At 46.2% G+C, this 17,764-nt stretch overlaps 1 protein-coding gene across 8 annotated transcripts in view; it reads right to left on the bottom strand.

The window, feature by feature from the left end:
* LOC119172975 (cell adhesion molecule Dscam1-like) overlaps positions 1-17,764 on the bottom strand; it is a 2,235,730-nt gene that overhangs the window by 2,002,579 nt on the left and 215,387 nt on the right. The window lies entirely within an intron of this gene.

Raw genomic sequence — 17,764 nt, 5'->3', positions numbered from 1 at the left:
CGACGTTTGGATTTTTCCACAGTGGCAAACCAAGGACCCGCTCCCGCCAAGGCGACTACAACAACAACTGTTGTCCTTCCACAGCTAAAAGATCCTGGCACGTTCTGTGGCACTGATAATGTCGACATTGAAGAATGGTTGCCGTTGTACGAACGTACAAGTAAGAATTACCGCTGGGACGAAGCTGTTATGTTAGCCAATATCCTGGTCTACTTGAAAGGAACAGTTAAAGTGTGGTTCAAGAACCACGAAGATGAAATCGGAGGCTCGGATGCGTGCAAAGAAAAGATGCGCGCCCTTTTCTGTAGGCCTGTGGGTAGAAAGGCAGCGACCAAGAAGAAGTTGGCATCTCGTGCGCAACGTCATCAGATTCCTACGTGACTTACATACAGGACGTGCTTGCCCTTTGCCGAAAAGCAGACAATGGCATGGAAGAAACCGAAAAAGTAGCACACATATTGAAAGGCATTGCAGATGATGCATTCAACCTTCTCATATGCAAGTACTGCAACACGGTCAATGCCATCATCAAAGAGTGCAAGCTCTTTGAGGCCGCAAAGAGTCTACGTATCGCCCATAACTTCACTCGACTACTAAACAAAGCAGCAACATAGTCGTGCGAAGACGGGCCTGCACTACAGACGCCGTGAACTGCAGAGCACGTGACCAAGATTATCAGACGTGAACTTCAAGCTCTGTCTCCTGCGTCCACGTGCTCCCATGCCTGTGACTCTATCCCTCAGATGGTGCCACTGGTACATGCCATTGTGCGACAAGAGCTTTCCAATGCTGGACTGGCCTTCGAGTGCACTACAGCTCCCACTCAGCCGATCTACCGTCATCGACCCCCTGTTTCGTATGTACAAAGCCAAAACCTTCCGGCGCGCCCTCGCAATCCAGCCGAGTGGAGGACTGCTGACGATCGCGCGATTTGTTTCAACTGCCACCGTAACAGACACGTGGCCCGCCATTGTAACACTCGGTGGTATTGGCATCAGGCATCCTATGGGTAAATCCATCGCCCAGAGAGGGGTAATGGACGTTTTCAAACTGACCGGGATTCACCTCAGGCCACCAGTGAAGACGTTCCTTCTATGCCGCCATATCGTCACCACTCTCCATCTCCGCATGCTCACCAGTCCTATTCACCGCTCTCCCGTCGTCTGTCGTCTCGCTCGCCCCAATTCCGCCGACAAACATCACCGACTGACCACCTGCCGCGGGAAAACTAGATGTTGCAGCTCCCGGAGGTAATGCTGAATCGACCACTTGCCCGCCAAATCCTCTGACCATGCTGCCGGCTCGACACAACCTTATTGACGATGAAACAGACGCCACAGCCGTTGTTGCACTTGTGGACAGAGGTATTCACATATCAGTGATGAATTCAGAACTTCGTTGCCGCCTTAGAAAAGTTTTAACGCCTCCCACAGTACCACTTATCCAGATGACCGATGGCGGCCTGTTTCCCGTGCTTGGAATGTGCTCCGCGCAGATAAGTGTGGCTGATCGCTCCACGACAGTGCTATTTGCTGTGCTCGAGAAATATTCCCATGAACTTACCTCGGCATGGCCATTTTATCCGCTCACTCTGCCCTTATTGATTGAGAAACCGGCATGCTTCAACTTGATTTACCGTGTTACCATGACGACCTACCACTAGCTCAACCCCGTCTGTGCTCTGCAGATCACGTTCGCCTAGCAGCTCAAGCTGTCACTAACATGAACCTAAAATCTGTCCCTCCTGTTCCCGATGGTGACTACATGTTGACACCTGTTGCTGACGTTCTGCTGACTAAAATTGTTGCCGCGCCTCACATACTTTGGACAGTCACGGGGAATACAGCATCTTTTCCGATCCTAAACTTCAGCTGGTGCGCGAAAGTCATCCCAGTTGGTATGACATTGGCAAAGGTTTCTTCTACAGATGTTGCCATTTTGGCATTCGTTGCCAAATCTTCTTCGTCCTCTGCTCCGTTCTCATCCTCGAAGAGCGCGGGGATGCCACCATTGACAAGATTATCGCCCCGGACCTTCTTCCAGCACAGACAGCTGATATCCATCACCTGCTGAAATTCTACCGCAACATCTTTGATTTTGATGAACTCCCTTTGGGTCAGACAACCTTTGTAACTCATAGGATTAACACTGGAGACGCTAGCCCCATCCGACGACTTCCTTATTGCTTGTCTAATGCTGAGCGACAAGTTATCTAGCACGAAGATGAAGAAATGCTTACAAATGACGTCATCGAACCTTCCTGCAGTCCATGGGCATCGCCGGTCGTGCTAGTCAAGAAGACGGATGACACCTGGCGCTCCTGCGTAGACTACCGTCACTTAAAGTAACATGCAAGGACGTGTATCCACTGCCGCGAATTGACTATGTTCTCGACTGCCTACAAGGGTCTGCCTACTTTTCATCTATCGACTTGCGATCAGGATATTGGCAGATTTCTGTCGATCATCGAGACCGTGAGAAAACCGCATTCATCACACTGGATGGACTTTTAAAGTTCGTAGTTATGCAATTCGGATTGTCCAATGCCCCAGCTACATTTGAGAGGATGGTGGACTCCCTCCTGCGTGGATACAAATGGTCCACGTGCCTGCGCTATCTCGATGACGTCATCGTATTTTCACCTACATTTTAAAGCCACCTTAGCCGCCTAACGACTGTTCTTGAGGTTTTCCGGACAGCAGGACTTCATTTCAACTCTTTCAAATGTCGCTTTGGCCGTCGGAAAATCACTGTGCTGGGCCACCTTGTCAGTGCTCGAGGCGTGCAACCTGATCCTGACAAAATTCGAGTTGTCAAAGATTTTCCCATACAACTTTCCGCAAAAGATGTATGGAGTTTTATCGGCCTTTGTTCTTTGTTTTGACGTTTTGTGGCCAATTTTGCTGACATTGCCCGACCACTTGTGGAGCTACTGAAGAAGGAAATGCCTTTTTATTGGGGTACTGACCAAGCAACTGCCTTCAGCACCCATACAACATTACTTACTTTCCCAACCATCCTGGCCCATTTCGACCCGTCAGCCCATACTGAAGTTCGTAACGATGCTAGCGGACATGGAATTGGTGCTGTTCTCGTTCAGCGGCAACGAGGACAGGATCGCGTCATTGATCATGCCAGTCACCTCCTTTCCCCTTCGGAGAGCAAGTTTTCCATTACAGAGCGTGAGTGCCTCGCACTAGTCTGGGCAGTCAGAAAATTTTGACCATACTTGTTTGGCCACACCTTTTCGGCAATTACAGATCACCATGCCTTGTGCTCGCAGTCGTCCCTTAAAGATCCAACTAAACGACTTGGCCATTGGGTCTTGAAACTACAAGAATGCAGCTTTGACGTGGCATACAAATCTGTCCTAATGCACCAGGAAGCCGACTGTCTATTCCGTCACCTCGTGGACCCACCCGACCTTTCAGCCCATGATTCTGACCCTTGTGTCTTCGCCATGTCGGCTTTCACCGACATACTCAAGGAACCGCTCAGTGATGTCCACTTACGGTCTATCATGCAGAGTGTACGTTTGCCCAACGTTGTTACGGAGCGTGCCTCCGACAACGTTACAAAGGGCGCTACGAAATCTCACCGCTGCAACCACTGTTACGAAAGAGGGCCACGCCAACATGGTCTCGAAGGTGCCACTGCTTCGAACTCCAACAGACCAACAAAAAGGCGCAGCTCCAAGGCGACAGTGTTCCACAAGCTGTATGAATCGAGCTAGTCTAAGTGAATTTCAAGCTCTATTCTTAAGTATGCATCAACATAAGTACAAGCATATTTCTTCAGATCAACCATGGTACTCATACGATTAGTTTCTTAGAAGGAATGCAATACCACGCGCAACAACATATACATATTTTCTCTATTGTGCAAAAGCAGTGCTGCTGAGCATACATGACAGTATCCACGTTCAAAAGGTATTCAGTGTAGGTAACATGTACAATTTCGTAGTGTGTTGTTACGTGTTTACTTGGTAAGAACACTCGTATTCTTGAGATGGCTCACATTGACACGATTATATTTTCTAAGAATTGGTGAGTGGGTTATTCCACAGCAAACGTCTGAGCCACTTGGGCAACCATTTCAAATGTATTCCAAAAAATGTGCTATTTACTGCAATAAAAAAGTGACCTGATAGAATATTTCGGAGACAAATGATTTTGTGGTCACGTGCCTGCCTTGTGAAGTTCCCGCTTTGTCGTCAGGGGTGTTGTTTGTGAAGAAATTCAATTTAAAAGTACCGCTCCTTCTTCCATGCCATATTTGGTCTTCATTTTCAGTAAAGAGCTTGTGTAAGTAGTTTAAGCTCAGTAATATTATCACATTTTTCTGGTCACATACCCCTCGACGAATTTAGCCAATATGTGTTATATCTGCATTTTTCTATTGGAATACAGCACACTAAATGATTGTATGAGGACCAAATGCTTACTCCAAAGAAGGTACATTTTGAGGAAAACTATTTTAGACCTCTCAAGCTGTAGACATCACGAGAAAAAAATTGCGAATTTCACAAAATAGTGGTTTTTACTATATTGTGATGCAACTTGAACCATGTGCCGGTTTGATTAAAAATGACCTTGTACCTGAATTAAAAGGAAGTCAACAGTTTTCATGCGGGATCGTGAAATTATCATGTATCATGAATTATCATGTAAATTTGATTTAAGAAAAATAAGAGCATATCCATGGAGCGAATGATGATGACTAGGACGAATCGTCCGTCCTTCTCGACGCGCGAACAGAGAGACAGACGGACGGAAGTGTGAATAGACTGAAAGACGGATGGACTCGTCGACAGACGGATGCACGGACAGACTGACGAAAGCATGAACGTATGGACGGATGGATGATTCACCCCAATGATTATCATTCTCTCCGTGGATTTGCTGTGAAAACTACTAAAGCCATCTACTGTGCAAGTCATGAAGTGTTATATGCTACTACTACGACTACAGAGGAAGGAACGATCCACGACCTAAAGAGCTTTGCCCTTAAGTGATTTTCGAAGTTCCCCATTGGCAGCTATCTTGCCACTTGGTCATACGGCATCTGCCGCCTTGGAGTTCCCCATTGCCGTAAATGGTAAAACTAAAAATTTTATTTTCTTTCTTCATACAAAAATTGCAACGATAAAACTTGTCACATACAAAGGACTGTTTATTTTCTATTGATTTAGGTAAAATGTGATTTTGTTTTGGACCACCACATGGTGCATATCGTGTCTCAATATGAACGAAAATGACAATTTTGTGAAACTGGTAATCTTTTTTCATAGAGGTCACGAGCTTGAGATGTCTAAAACTAACATTATATATTGTGTGAATTAAGTATTCACAGCTCAGATAGTCACACAAAGTGCAATACCACAATAAGAAAATGCAAACATAATACATTTTGGCTGAATTGTTCGAGGCATATGTGGCAAAAAAACTGTAATATTATTGAGTTTCAAATGCCTTTTGTAAGCCCCTTTACTTAACATGTAGCCGAAATTAGGTATAGAAAGAATTAGTGGTACTTTATTATATCAGTATATATATATATATATATATATATATATATATATATATATATATATATATATATATATATATATATATATATTAGAGGCAGGCATGATGGTTGAGTGGTCACAACGTGGTTTATTTAAACGTTTCAGCCTAGTCTGGCCTTCATAGGCCAGACTCTAGGCCGAAACGTCGAAATAAACCTCATTGTGACCACTCACAGCAGATCTACTTGATTGTATATATATATATATATATATATATATATATATATATATATATATATATTGTCACGGCTGAAGGCCGGGAAAGAAGAAAGAAGACGATGAAGTGATGAGCGTGGACAGCACCCACTGTTCCTCCGAGGAAGAAGTCGAAGCGGCTGCTCTTTTGTTCTTTTAATACAGACCTCGTTTTTTCTGGTCGCACCATCGTCCTGTATTCTGTTATTTTCACCTAGCGACATTGGTGGAGGTGCTGGACTTCTCCAACTGCCGCTTGGGAAAACTCCGCACTCTAGCACATCGAGTCCACCGCCACAATCTGTTTCTGCAGTGGATACTCCTGTCCACCGCTACAGTCGCCAACAGCGAGGCCTTAGTCCCGAGGCAATCCCGCTCGAACTTCTCCAGCGACACACCGTACCAGGAGAAATGGCTACCGGAGGGCCTTCACAGCTTACTGTTGATCAGCCTCTAATTCCTGAGACCTTCCACGGTGAGGTTTATGAAGACGTCGAGGACTGGTTAGCCCAGTATGTGCGAGTCGCCAAAGCCAACCGCTGGCCCACTGAACAAAAGCTATCGCGCGTCTACTTTGCTTTGGCAGACAGCGCTCGTACGTGGTACAAGAACCACGAGTCAACGCTGTCTTCGTGGGAGGAATTTCGGCAGCAAATTCTCGGGACATTCGCAAACATCGACCGCCGTGATTCTGCTATGCAGCTCATCGAGGCACGCATATAGAAACCAAACGAGAGCGTCGCCATGTTTGCGGAAGACATGGCCCGCCTATTTCAGCGGGCCGACCCCGAGATGCCTGAAGGTAAAAAACTCCGACATCTGATGAGGGGCGTCAAGGAAGAGCTGTTTGCCGGTCTCCTACGCAACCCACCAACAAGCGTAGTGGAATTCGTCAAAGAGGCTACAACAATCGAGCGAGCACTACCGCAACGGTGCCGATACCATGACCAACCAAACAAAACATCTCCCAGCCTCTCTGCTTTGAGGGCCGGTAGTGAGTGTTCTCTGTGCGAACTCATTCTGAGGTCGTTCGGGAGGAGATCCGAAACTTCCTTGTGACTCCGCAAGAAAATACCATGGCTTGCGTTGCAGAAGTTTTGCGGCAAGAACTCCGCCAGGCATTTTCGTTGCCCGAATTGCTCTCAGACCAGCGGTCTGTAAGCTACGCATCAGCTGTCCGTCGACCCACTCCAGTGTCGTACAACTCGTCACCACTGGCTTATCGTGACGTGAGCCAAGGGCCTTACAACGAGCCGTGGGCCCCAGCTACCAATCCGCCGCAGCCGTATCCACAGTCTAACGTGTCTATGCAAACGGTGCCGATATACACTCCGCCGACATCTGCATCTTGGTCGCAAGGTATGCGCACCAGTCGACCATTCATCCGTAAGACGGACTTGTGGCACACCGTCGACCGTCGACCACTTTGCTTTCATTGCGGAGAAGCCGGCCATATTTTCCGCAACTGCCCGTACCGTGACCGTAGACATCATAACTTTCTACAAACCTCCCTTCGTGCCTATTTCGATAACCGCCGTAACAGCAGTGCAGGCCCGCAAGCACAGCAACCCGAAGTGCCGTATCGTCAACCCCGCTCTCCTTCCCCTGCACCGAATTCACCGCCGCAGCGCAGTTACTCCGAGGTGGTCCGGGGCAGATCTCCTAGCCCTCGTCGGGGAAACTAACAGCTGCGACCTTTGGGGGGAAGGTTGCCGCCCGTCGAGATGCTATCACACCCCCAACATCTTCTCTACGACGCGATACGACGAATGATACCGCGGATCGTACGACGCACGATACCAAGGACGATACGACGTCACCGACATCACCGGAAATCGTAAGCGCCAATCTAGACATTTGTATACACGGGCGCCCAATAACAGCACTGGTAGATACTGGTGTGGACTTCTCTATTATCAGCCGTAAACTCGCCGACTGCCTAAAGAAAGTAACAACAATATGACCGGGCCCAAACATAAGAACCGCAGGAGGTCAATTGGTGACGCCGGGCAATTGGTGGGCAGGAGGGCAATTGGTGGGCAAATGTACAGCTCGAATTATTATCGGCAGTTCAGATTTCGTCGCTACTTTCGTAATTTTACCGGAGTGCTGCAAAGACCTGATCTTGGGCATGGACTTCTTGCGTGAATACGGTGCCATTATCAACATTCCTGAGAGATCGGTTCCGTTTTGGACGGCCCCAGATCAAGTTTCGGATGTGCCCTGTACAGACCAGCGACGTCATCCTTTGCGCGTCTTCGAAGACGACGTGACCATCCCACCGCGGTCGAGTGCACTCGTGGCTGTGACATGTGACACGTCGAGCGATTCTGAAAACATCGCCGAGCAAATTTCAACACTGCTATTCAGCCATGGTTTATCTATCGCAAGAGGCGTCGTAAGCATAAAATGCGGACACACGCACGTCCTTATTACGAACTTCAGCTCTGAACGCCGACATCTAACGAGGGGCATGGCAGTCGCGTACGTGGAAGAGCTCGCCGAGATGGCAGACTGCCGAACTCTTGAAAAAGATAATTCAACTGATCTGACCCCCACACCTCTATGTGTTGATATTGGCCCAAGTTTGCTGCCGGCGCAGAAGCAAAGTATCACGCAGCTTATTAACAAGTTTGAAGATTGTTTCTCTTCAATTTCCAGGGTCCGTCAAACGCCGCTGACGAAACATCGAATTAAAATCGATGACATGACCAGACCCATCAGGCAAAACCCGTACCGGGTAGCTCCGCGAGAACGTGAAGCAGTCCAAAAGCAGTTGCGACAGATGCTTGAAGACGACGTTATTCAGCCGTCGAAAAGCCCTTGGGCTTCGCCGGTTGTATTAGTGAAGAAAAAAGACGGCACCTTGCGTTTCTGCGTGGATTACCGCAAGCTGAATCAGGTGACAAAAAAAGACGTCTACCCACTTCCACGTATCGACGATTCACTCGATCGACTACGCCACGCGCGTTATTTCTCGTCGATGGATCTAAGGAGTGGGTATTGACAGATAGAAGTCGATGAAAGAGACCGGGAGAAAACAGCTTTCGTGACACCTGATGGCCTTTTTGAATTTAAGGTACTTCCATTTGGCTTGTGCTCAGCACCGGCCACGTTTCAGCGGCTAATGGACACCGTACTATCAGGCCTCAAGTGGCAGACGGGCTTAGTGTATTTAGATGACGTCATTGTATTTTCTGCCACATTAGACGAACACGTCAGGCGACTGCAATCAGTATTTCAAGCTATCCGTTCCGCCGGACTAACACTTAAGCCGGAAAAATGTCATTTCGGCTTCGAAGAGCTTCTGTTCCTGGGGCATCTTGTCAGTAGTGAAGGTGTGCGGCCTGACTTTGAAAAATTAGCTGCCGTTACGAATTTTCCAGCGCCAACTGACAAAAAGGCGGTCAGACGGTTTTTAGGACTGTGTGCTTACTACCGACGCTTCATTGAGAACTTCTCGCGCATTCCCTCGCCGTCGACCCGCCTTACCAGAGAAGACGTCGGATTCGTATGGAATGAAGAGCAGCGAAAATCATTCGACGAGCTGCGGCAACGCCTTCAGACGCCACCAGTCCTCGCACACTTTGATGATGACGCACCGACAACAGTGCACACCGACGCTAGCAATGTCGGCTTAGGAGCTGTACTCGTGCACTGGCAGGATGGCGCCGAATGAGTAATTGCTTACGCGAGCAGAACTCTTTCACGTGCGGAAGAAAATTATTCCACTACGGAAAAATAGTGCCTTGTGGTGGTGTGGGCGGTTATAAAATTCCGCCCATACCTGTATGGTCGTCCTTTTAATGTTCTCAGCGACCATCACTCCCTCTGCTCGCTGACGAATTCAAGAGACCCTTCAGGACGGTTGGCGCGCTGGAGCCTGAAGCTTCAAGAATTTGACATGACCAAGGTCTACAGATCGGGGAAGCGACATTTAGACGCTGATTGCCTTTCTCGTGTGCCATACGAACCTGCGACGGCAGAAGATGACGATACAGCCTTTGTCGGAGTTGTAAACACGGCAACTGTCGCACAGCTGCAACGATACGACCCCAAACTAGAACCCATAATACGTTTTTTAGAGGGTCGCACTTCAGCTGTACCTAGACTGTTTGCGAGAGGGCTTTCGTCATTTTGCTTGCGCAACGCCGTCCTGTATCAGATGAACTTCATGCCACATGGAAACTACTTACTCGTCGTCCCAACATCTCTAAGGAGCGAAGTATTACAGGCATGCCACGATGAACCAACATCCGGCCACCTGGGTTGCACACGTACGTTGTGCAGAGTGAGGCAGAAATACTACTGGCCAAGACTGACGGCGACCGTTCAACACTATGTTCGAACGTGCCTTGATTGCCAGCGCAGAAAAGTTCCACCCGTCAAACCAGCAGGCCTCCTTCTTCCTATTGACGTGCCTGTTACTCCATTCGCTCAAGTCGGAATGGATCTTTTGGGCCTCATCATTTTCAACCTCATCAGCAGGTCACAGATGGATTATAGTAGCCACCGACTACCTCACTCGTTACGCCGAAGCCAAGGCTTTGGAGAGGGGCACGGCAAGTGAAGCAGCCCGATTTTTCGTAGAGAATGTGGTGCTGAGGCATGGTGCTCCATAAGTGGTAATAACTGACAGGGGAACTTCATTCGCAGCCGAACTATTACAGACAGTTTTAAAACTTAGTGGCACATCCCACCGGCAAACAACGGCGTATCATCCGCAAACAAATGGTCTTACGGAGCGTCTCAACAAGACACTAGCGGATATGCTCTGCATGTACGTCGATGTGGAGCATAAAAACTGGGACGAGATCTTGCCGTATGTCACGTTCGCCTATAAAACGGCTCATCCAGAAACAGCAAGAACAACGCCATTCCGCCTTCTTCATGTTCGTGAAGTCACCACTATGCTGGATGCTATGCTGCCGCACGAGTACAAAGACGCTGAAACGGATGCTGATTATATCACTCAGCTGGCTGAAGAAGCCCGACAACTTGCACGCCTCGTAACCGTCTCGAAATTGTACCGTCTTTAATCGTAGTCGCCAGCAGGACTACGATTCAAGATGGTACAACCTTCGTCACCGACCAGTCTCCTACGAGCCAGGAGAGAAAGTTTGGATATGGACACCTATTCGGCGCCGTGGCCTTTCAGAAAAACTGTTAAGACGGTACTTCGGTCCCTATAAAGTTGTGCGACGTCTCAGTTCCTGATACTATGCAGCCCCCTTTATCAGCTGGTTTGATAGTAATTTCAGTGTTTTTTCGTAGTTCATCAAGTGCCCTTCGTTCTGACTTTGATATGTTGTTTCAAAATGGCCGATTTTTTTCATACGCTCTGATGATATCTTTTTGAACTGCTGATATATACATATCGAGGTGTTTGTCCCTCTGCTCACCCGGACACCATGATTTGTCACCACCAATCGCTCTATTCTCGTCCGTACAGGCTTTGCGATCATGAAAGTATTCACGGAGGCGGAGATTACGCGCAAAGTTATCGAGGTCTTGCTACAGCTCAAATTCATTGAATCTACTGGATGATGGACAAAAGGTTAAGCCTCTCGACAAAAGTTGAAGCTGAGCGGGTGTGAGTGTTGTGTTTGACAGATTGAGGACATTTTTCTCAAAAGTTTTCGGCTGCTCTTGGCTATCACGTGGCACGGGAGTGTCAGCGTCATATTCGAGAGTAAGGATGTTTTGATTAGAATTGCACTGTAGTTTCGAGTTCCCATTTTTCTCCTCAAAGATAGGTTGTGGTACGGGTGGTCCCTGGCGTGCTTGTACGGCCTCATTTCTATTTTCTCGTTGCAGAGCAGTGGAGCTACTGCAGTCCCGCTTGAATTTTCTATCTTTACTACTAAAAGTTCGCCTCTCTTTTTTAGTTCATATCTTTCAAGTTCTCTTGCCTCATGCTCTCCGAGATTAGATACCAATTTCTGCGTGGCCTCCGTGACACTGTATTCAGCGGCCTTACGCTCACTATAATCCGCAATGACCCGAGTTAGTTGCAAGGACGCTTCTAGTAATATTTTTTCCCACTTCCCCCTTTCTGCTTCACTTAGTGTAGACATTGAGGGGTTGCAGGCTAGGCGGAGGCCCTTAGGTGCAATTTCGTGAGATAGATATTTGGTTAGTTGTTCCGCGTGTTTTTCGTATTGCACCCGCTTTTGAATGATTTTCCTAATCGATAGAAATGAGTGAGACCATGCGTGTTTAAGACTGCCCGTACCTTTTGTTTCCCCGTGTCATTTGGAAGCCGCCGCCTTGGTCTATATATATATATATATATATATATATATATATATATATATATATATATATATATATGCGTGTGTTCAATTAGCGCGATTAGCATAGGCTGTTCAGTGGCTGTGCGTGTTGTGTTCCCCAGAATATTACGCTGCCCAGTCTTGCATTTCAGGGGCAACCCAAGCCGAGATACCATGCAGTATGTGTACCATTAGAGTGTTTTTCGTGCAGCAAAGAAACTAATAGGATGTTTCACATAGCGAAAATCTCTTTCAAATGTCGAGTAGTTAGCGAAGTTAAACGCCAAAGTGGGGCGAGGGCAAATAACTGTGTATAACAAGAATATTGTGGAAGTTCACATGATGAGAACGAGCGTAATAAAAATTATTGTGCCTGAGCGTTAGCAGTTATGCTCCAAATAGCGTTTGCACTATTCAAGTACGGCAATTCATCCACACACACATATGAAAGGTTCGTTCAAACACAAGCCCGGCTTACGATCCGCCCCACAATAATGGCTGGCGGCAGTGTCACGCAAACTACGTTCCAGGCGAAACGAAACATCGGTAAGGAAGAATTCAACAAAGCTGAATGTATTAGTACGTAGGGGAAGTTTTCGAGACCCACCTAACACGAAGCAGTATGCTGTGTCGTCAGCCCATGCATAACCTCGAGTTATCATGGTAGTCTCAGCTCACAACACGAAAAAGGACCGAAAACAACGACATGGACACCACGCCCTTGTTTTGCGTTATCGGTTCTTTTCTTGCGATAAAGAACAACCAGAGCAAATGAGCTACCAACAAGCCCAAGCACATGCGTCCTAGACACGGTTGACGGTTATCGCTAACAGGGACTATTCTCACGCAAGTATTAGTAAACCAATATTGATTTTTATCGCGAGCGAGGTGCCAAGCACCACTGCCAACAAAGGGCACGCAATAATTCTGTTCAAATTCCTCGCTGAACCCCAGCCGCTTATGCACAGTCAGTTGCCTACTTCAAACAAAAAAAGCTCGCACAAATATGCTCGCTAGGTAAACAAAAGCTGATTTGTCGTCAGCTGTAGTTAAGAAGAAAAATGTTTGAAGGTGTTATTCTCATGCCGACGAAGGTAAAAAAAGCGCTGAAAGCGACACTATGAGAGCGCTACTTACTATTTCACTTCGAGTGCTCCACGATATGAATCCGCAAGCTCCGCCTTCAGTACGGTGCATCTTCGCAATAAGCAGCACTGACAGAACACACCGGTCGGAAAAGACCACAGGCACATTCAAACAACGAGTAATAAACAACGAGTAATAAACAGTCAAACAACGAGTAATAACGAGTCAAACAACGAGTAATAAACAAGACAGATCAGAAGCCCCGCGCTCTACATGTGCACGCACACACAAGGGAGTGCATTTCGGCGGTGCGCGCAGTGGCATGTAACATGACGCTGTTCACTCTCCCCCGCTCTGCTCCCACTGCGCACGTGCAGCCATCCCGAGCAACTCAGGTTGCCTAGGGTGCAAGACTTGATGGCGCCGGTGGCGCTTGCGCACCAGCTAGATCTGGTCTAACGCTAGCTCCAGCCATTGATTGGTTGCGTGGACGCCACTTTTTTTTGCGACCGTAATATGCTGCAATATACTTGTTCTTCAACAGTGTATTCGAATCACAGTGAACAATGTGACGGTGAAGTGAGCCCAGCACGAGCTGCTAGTCAGAGCCCACATTTGTAACATTCAGAAGTCAAAATTAGCGCCACTTTATCGACCTACCTTTGTGAAGAGTGCTCAAAAAGGTCAAGCTGATGACGTTTTTTCTGCTCTATAGGGACTCTATAGTGGGTGGTTATGCTCTGAGCAGTTTTTTATTACTATCAATCGGGTAATAGAGAAATGCTCAGAATATAACCAATCACTATACATAGCCTTCATAAATTACGAGAAGGCGTTGGATTCAGTAGCAATATCAACCGTCATGCAGGCACTGCAAAATCAGGGCGTAGATGAAGTATATATAAACATCCTGAAAGAAATCTACAGGGGATCAACTGCTAACATAGTGCTTCATAAAGAAAGCAACAGAATACCAATCAAGAAGGGTGTAAGGCAGGGGGACACAATCTCCCCAATGCTATTTACCGCGTGCTTACAGGAGGTTTTCAGGAGCCCAGAATGGGAACTGTTAGGGATAATAGTTAATGGAGAGTACAATCGTAACCTGCGCTTCGCCGATGATATTGCATTGCTGAGTAACTCAGGGCACGAATTGCAACTCATGATTACGGAGTTAGACAAGGAGAGCAGAAAGGTGGGTCCTAAAATGAATCTGCAGAAAACAAAAGTAATGTACAACAACCTCGGAAAAGAGCAGTGCTTCGAGATAGGTAATAGTGCACTTCAAGTTGTAAAAGACTATGTCTACTTAGGGCAGGTAAAAACTGCGAACCGAACCATGAGATTGAAGTAACTAGTAGAATAATAATGGGGTGGAGCACATTTCGCAAGCACTCTCGAATTGACAGGTAGATTGCCACTATCCCTCAAGAGGAAGGTTTATAACAGCTGTATCATGCCGGTACTTAGTTACGGAGCAGAATGCTGAAGACTTACAAAGAGGGTTCAGCTTAAATAGAGGACGACGCAGCGAGCAATGGAAAGAAAAATGGTAGGTGTAATCTTAAGAGACAAGAAGAGACCAGAGTGGATTAGGGAACAAACTGGGGTTAAGAATATCATAGCTTAAATCAAGAAGAAGAAATGGACATGGACCGGGCATGTAGCGCGTAGACAGAATAAACACTGGTCGTTAAGGGTAACTAACTGGATTCCCAGAGAAGGCAACCGGGTTAGGGGGAGACAAAAGGTTAGGTGGGCAGATGAGATTAAGAAGTTTGCGGGTATAAATTGGCAGTAGCAAGCACAGGACCGGGTTAACTGGTGGAACACGGGAGAGGCCTTTGTCCTGCAGTGGACGTAGTCAGGCTGATGATTGAGATGATGATGATGATGATGATGATGATGATGATGATGATGATGATGATGATGATAGGAACTCACAGTCATGGTCACGCAGACGGAACTTTATCAGTACCTTCATTGTGGAAAAGACGTTGCTAAATGCAACATTGCATCTGTCAGCCGTCACACGATTCGACAAGAACATATTGCCGCGTGCGTGCTGTGAGGAAGACAACGGTGACAGCGCATACGTGCATCTGCATGTTTTTATGCAGAAAGCAATAACGAGAAAGCAGAAGAACGCTCTGGCGCAACGTAAATAGATAGACGGACATGCTGCTACTTTCTCAACCTGCTCAATACGACCTCTTGCTTCAAGTCGCTCCAACATATTTGCACTTATTGCAGTCCTTGGAACAAGACCGCGGTTGAAAATATTTCAGCAATGTGGATTTCTCGCTGTCTCCGAAAAGCAATGCTTTGACGCAAGCACGTCTGCTTTGTAATTAACATAAAATAAAAGAAGCGGATGCAAAATAAGAAACCGGAAAATGTGTTTCAACTCCTCTGGGGAGAGCTTTGTTCACAACTTAGTCAACAAGGCTACCGTTAGGGTGAGCAAGGCTGCTTCAAGGTCACCGAAACATCTCTTTTCCGTATTTTTCTTTATGGTGGGTGTCTTCTTGCTTATTTTTATGACGCACTTTTCAGGTCTCATGAAGAGGAATATTCCCAATAATAATTAAATAAAACGCGCATGATTAAAATACAGCACGTCAATGTTCCTTTCTGTAAGGAACATGATGGGCTGTTGACGTGAAGGCTATGGCTAGTCAGCTGTTTGTATGTTTTTTTTTGCAGAGCGCAAACGCTGAAACTTCAGTTTTAAGTCCTTCGATCTTTCTTTTGGGAGGGGGGGGGGGTAATCCACGGCTAAGTCAGTATGCGCAATATCACCTTGGTTCAGGTAAGCTAGTGCACTTTGTGAGTATCATCAACCGCACAAATGACACAGACTAGAGGAACAGATACAAAAGGATTGGCCCTTATTTTATGACACAAGCGGCACTTTTCTTGTTTTTTCTGTCTTTGTAGTTTGCGGGCTTTGCCAATGAACACTGCGGTTCAGTCGCATTACATTACTTCCTTCTTCAATTCATTACTAGATCCACAAACAGCTAGTAGTAGGAGCCCTGCTGGCATTAGAATGCTTAATGTATACCTATAATATAAGCAAAACTGCCACGAAACGTCGTGCATTTGTAGCGTTGTTCATAACACCCCAAGTATAAGGCTGTATATGGGGTGTCTTAGAAACCTTACATTCACGAACACCCTAATTTTTTAAATGGGAGTGTAAAAAGGGTGTTTATGTAGGTGCTTTTAATGTGCACACCCATTTTACAACCTTGTGTATCTAAAAGTTTTTGCAATGCAGGCTGGCACACTGCAAAAAATTTTACACTGATAAGGGTGTATTTGTTGTCCCATGGGGAACACTCTTGTAGGGTGTTTAGAAACACCTCAACAGTAAGGTGTTTAGAAACACTCTGAAAACGTAGGGTGTAAAGATACGTTACAACCTACATTTATAGGTGTTGATGAACTCCCCTAAACTATGGGTGTTGGATGTAGATACACCCGTGCGAGTGGGGTGTAACACTAAAGCACCCTTGAAATGATGTCAATTAGATGGATATGCATACTTGATCAAATGAAGCGCAATTAACGGGACAACAAAAGGAGAGACACAGGAGGTGACGCTTCTTCTTGTGTATTGGGAAGAGCCGTTCATAGCACTTGATTCCATCAAGTATGAATCACCAACTTGCCCAAAGCTCAACTGTTTTAAGGGAGAAGCATACATGAACCTTCTGTGCGGCTGACATGGAAGAAGGAAAATACTGGTGTCACCCAATGCAGTTGTTATACCTGCATGCATTCAGGTGATAAAACACGGTGCCATGTTCTTGAATGAGCTGCATTTCAGCAGTGTATATATGTGCAGGTAGACTGGGGCAAAAACTAAAATGTGGGACGTGGCAGGCACATACACACACTTACATACACATGCACACACACACGCACGCACCACTGTAGAGCAAGCAGTAAGCTGTAGCGTAAGGTTCAAACGAACATATCGGCGAAGCCAAAAACAATTTAGCCCATATGTTCTCATCTGCCTTTATTATTAGAAAAACTGCAAGAAGTCTGACAAACAGGACTCGGACGGCATTCTGCAAAGCTTTGAAATATCTCATGTGACCAACTTTTTTTCTAGATATACTAGAAATTCAGTGTTGTCAATATAATAAATCCCAACAACTTTCAAAAATGTTTACGCTACTCAGGTTAATGACTGAGAGGTACGGCGTTGAATGACACGTTTACAATGCAAAAAAACACATAGAAAGAGTAAGCTAGTTTTTGAGACATATTTACAACCTATTATTTGTCGCAGTATAAATTTCGACATTAAAAAATGGGAACATTTGAAAAGCTAGTGTTATAGAGGTTAGAATAATGTAATGTCAGTATTAATATACTTCTCATTGCAAAACAACAGCTCGTCACTGCTGCTTGCACAATCATCTTCAGCTGCTGAGATTATTGGTGCCTTCAAAAGAAGTAGGGCCAAGCTGTTTTTCTGTACAGGAATGCAATCCCGGACACGAAAAATAAATACACAAGGAACAACGACCAACATTTCACAAAGAGTATGCGCATACAGTATGCACCCCGTATAACTCACTGCTTTCTTATGTGTAAGTATAAATTTAGTGCATAGCACGCA

Source organism: Rhipicephalus microplus, chromosome 4, assembly GCF_043290135.1.
Source record: "Rhipicephalus microplus isolate Deutch F79 chromosome 4, USDA_Rmic, whole genome shotgun sequence".
In the NCBI taxonomy this organism is placed as follows: domain Eukaryota; kingdom Metazoa; phylum Arthropoda; class Arachnida; order Ixodida; family Ixodidae; genus Rhipicephalus; species Rhipicephalus microplus.
Note: the sequence above shows the minus strand (reverse complement) of the source record. Positions and strands in the feature narration are given on the sequence as shown.